Source organism: Eleginops maclovinus, chromosome 3, assembly GCF_036324505.1.
Source record: "Eleginops maclovinus isolate JMC-PN-2008 ecotype Puerto Natales chromosome 3, JC_Emac_rtc_rv5, whole genome shotgun sequence".
Classification (NCBI taxonomy): domain Eukaryota; kingdom Metazoa; phylum Chordata; class Actinopteri; order Perciformes; family Eleginopidae; genus Eleginops; species Eleginops maclovinus.
In genome coordinates, this window is record NC_086351.1 from 17,956,271 (window position 1) to 17,960,386 (window position 4,116).

General features: G+C 37.1%; 1 long non-coding RNA gene across 1 annotated transcript; it reads right to left on the bottom strand.

Moving 5' to 3' along the window:
- Positions 1-1,438: 1,438 nt before the first annotated feature.
- LOC134861210 (uncharacterized) lies at positions 1,439-3,770 on the bottom strand. The gene is made up of 3 exons (XR_010165384.1): positions 3,475-3,770; positions 1,853-2,028; positions 1,439-1,489 (listed from the first exon to the last, which is right to left on the bottom strand). It is a non-coding gene; the product is annotated as an uncharacterized LOC134861210 (long non-coding RNA).
- Positions 3,771-4,116: the final 346 nt, after the last annotated feature.

Here is a 4,116-nt window from a genome sequence, read left to right on the forward strand (position 1 = left end):
TACAGACACAATGTTAGTTATAGTCTACCCTTCATGTCTTTTGTCTCATGTACGGACATGGACAAAGAAAATAACTTCATTGTTCTAACAAGATAGTTACTAGTGCGCACGAGACATTTTCGGCACGAAAACAGCACATTGTTTTGATCCAATAATTGATGTAATAGCAAAGTGTTTGAATGTTAATACAACATTTTTTTCAAAGCCTGGTTTTCTTCTTTAATAAATATTGCTGCTTGTTATGTTGTGAAACACAGAGCTGAAGTAATGTTTTTCACTTGGTAGAGCAGAGACAGAGTTTGGCGCAATCAAGTGAGATCCTCATCTGATCCAACGTCTGCTTTAGATTCAGAGACACTACCTGTGACATGGTCAGCTCTAAAATATGCATTTACAATGACATGAACGTTATTCATACTGTAGATTCAGCCTGTAGAACACCAATGTATATCTAATATAAACAAAGAGCCACTAATAGTACAAGTCCTTTTCAGGAATTCCATGATTGAAGTGTATAACTACACACTCTTATTTCCACTATTGTTTCCTGCTAGCGCCAAAATATATCGATTTTTGGTAATAAATTCCAAATATGACATGAGTTGTGCTGAGGGGAAATAAGAACTGATCATTTTTTATGAAAAACACACATGCAAAACACATTTAAAGAGAAACGGAAACGTCCATTGGAAATATGTTCTGCCATACATCATAAAAGTCGCATGAGTCAACCTTTCAGCTATTGTACCCAATACTTAATACTATAAATCCCAAAGCTAACACCTCTTATGATGCCACGTTGACTTTCTTTCTCTTGAAGTTTCAAATGGCACATGATGTGCAAATAAATCACTAATCACATCATTAGTGTTTACTTGGCTGTCCTCAGTGTGGTTTAGGTGTAAAGGAGTTCAAGTCCCTCACAAACAAAACAACAATTATTTCTCTATTTTTTTTGTAAGTTGTTTCTGGGCATGACACCTCCACCACAAGTTCTGCTCCTGAGCCAAAGAAATGATTTCATCTCTTATTTTTTCCTAATGAAGCCTGTCACACTTAAATGAGTTGACACAGTTATATATAAATACAGTACCTTTTGTATAAAGGGAACCATAACCAGCCCTGAGTCTTTTTCACAGTAGCCCTGATCCGTCTCTTCTCTCAACTCTCTGGTTACCCTTAGTGACAGCAGTAGCCAGTTTTGTGGTGAGCGGAGAAAAAAAACAAGGACAGAAGCAGGGAAATATGGCAAGATAAAGTGAGACGGAAACTGGCCAGACAAAGCAGAGCAAAGCTTCAATCGTCTACAAGTTGGAACATAAAATTAAACAAGGGAAGTTTAGAAGTTACGGAGGGATTGTAAACAAAGTGAAGCCTGTGCATATATAAGCTTAAGTTTAATGGTACACTGCATAAACCACTGTAACAAAAGCTCTTACACTCTTCCAGAGATGGTCTGTTTGTTGCTGCTCGGATCAACCCACAGGAGCTGAAGAGAGAAAAGCCCATAACAGATTACTTACAGCACATTTCACACTCTAACAAGATAAATAGTTGTTTCCAAATAAATCCTCTCTTCTTTCCCCCCCCCCCCCCCCCATCACCAGTAATAAAAAACCTGTATGAGTTATATACGATACAATAGGGTACGATATTATACAATAGGATACGATAGGATAAGACAAGATGCGATTCGACACAATACAATATGATAAACTTTTATGTCCCCTCAAGGAAATTAGTTGTGGACTCTATCCAGTGTAAAAAAGATACATACATTCTAGATTAAAACGATGAAATACATTAACATATTAACACTTGACTTATGTACATATAAACAGTTTGCACATACGTAAACACAGCTACTGAAATAATGGACAGGAGTGAGTGATTGTAGCTGTTCAGCCCGCTCTTGGGATCCCTGAATGTTCCACTAGAAGGTGAGTTCAAGTTGTTACACAGCGAGGATGCTGTGTATGTGTGTGTTTCAAGTGTGACCTGGTGTATAAATCCATGGGTCACGGCTCTCTGCAGAGATAAGACAGGAATCAATGTGGCTGAATTTGCAAACAGTAAATTCCTTATGCACGATAAATAATGTAAATGATCGAAAACCTATCATTACTTTTGGGTAACTGGACGCTAACATGCAAAGCTTTCTATTGCCAGCACATGTGCTGGATCTGATTCCCTGCTAAAGAGGGTGTCATGAAGAATTACAGCACAGTAGTCCATTACCTCGTAGCTTCAAAGCTTTTGCTGTATAATAATTGGCACAGTGTAGATTTTAGAGGGTATTCATGCCAATTACTGAATGTATTTCAGAAAGCCAACTTTATGTATTTGCCAGATGGTAACAGGTAATAATAACAACTCACAATAATGTTGTTTCTTTCACAGTAGCTGTTGTTGTTGGTCATCTGCATACACAAGGTTGTGATTATCCTGTTAAGCTTACTGCTCACCTGTTTAGGATTATTCAAGGTAAAAGACTAAAACGTACTTGTAAGAAAAATATACTGCCGCATGGCATTGATCATACAACCTAACCTAACTTGCTCTTCTACTACGGTCTACTTCACAATCCCAACCAGCTCCTCTCAGGTTTTTATTTATTTGTTAATACAATTTCACAACTTTTCTCTATAAAAGGTTGTAAGCATAAACAAGGATCTGAACAGCTCTGAAAAAAAATTAAGAGACCACTCCAAATCTTTATCTCTACATGTATGGCAGCCATTCCAGTGACTGTTGAATTCCAACACAGATAAATGTTGTCAATAGTTGATAGAAAACATAAAAATTAAAAATAAACTTCTTAAAGCCCTTAACTCAAAGACATAACTGGAAAAACTGATAATGCTGCAGTGGTCTCTTAATTTTTTCCAGAGCTGTACATGAAAATATTACAGATGGAAAATGTGAAATGTATTTTTTCATAGTTTTGGTTTATGAATAGTTCGATGAATTTTGTGTTTTTTAACTTTTATTTCCCAAAGAAATATGAACATGACTATTGAAACAAAAAAGGGCCCAAAACTATTAAATCGGCTTGTGAGTTAGGTTTAGTATGGGTATTCAAAAAATCCATTAGTCCAAATCTGCAATATTTCATATACAGTGGTGTGCAAAATTGTTTGCCCCCTTCCTGATTACTTATTTTTCTTGCATGTTTGTCACACTTAATTGTCTCAGATCATCAAACAAATTTAAAAATTAGACAAAGATAACACAAGTAAACACAAAATGCAGTTTTTAAATGAAAGTGTTTATTATTAGGGGTAAAAATGATCAAAACCTACATGGCCCTGTGTGAAAAAGTGATTGCCCCCTAAACCTAATAACTGGCTGGGCCACCCTTAGCACCAACAACAGCAAACAAGCGTTTGCGATAACTGGCAATGAGTGTTTTACAATGCTGTGGAGGAATTTTGGCCCACTCATCTTTCTTATGTTGGAGTCATGAACACTGACCTTAACTGAGACAGGTGAGGCCTGCAGTTCTTTGAATGTTGTTGTGGGGTCTTTTGTGACCTCTTGGATTGAGTCTTTGCTGCGCTCTTGGGGTAATTTGGGTCAGCCGGCATATCCTGGGAAGGTTCACCACTGTTCCATGTTTCGCCATTTGTGGATGATGTCTCTCACTGTGGTTTGCTGGAGTCCCAAAGCTTTAGAATTGGCTTTATACCCTTTTCCAGACTGATAGATCTCAATTACTTTGTTTCTCATTTGTTCCTGAATTTCTTTGGATCGCAGCATGATGTCTAGCTTTTGAGGATCTTTTGGTCAATTCACTTTGTCAGGCAGGTCCTATTTAAGTGATTTCTTGATTGAGAACAGGTGTGGCAGTAATCAGGCCTGGTTGTGGCTAGAGAAACTGAACTCAGCTTTCCAAAGATGTGATAAACCACAGTTAATTTATGTTTTAGCAGGGGGGGGGGCAATCACTTTTTCACACAGGTCCATGTAGGTTTCTATTTTTTTTCACTTAATAATAAACACCTTCATTTAAAAACTGCATTTTGTGTTTACTTGCATTATCTCTGTATTTAAATGTGTTTGATGATCTGAAACATTTAAGTGTGACAAAGATGCAAGAAAATAAGAAATCAGGAA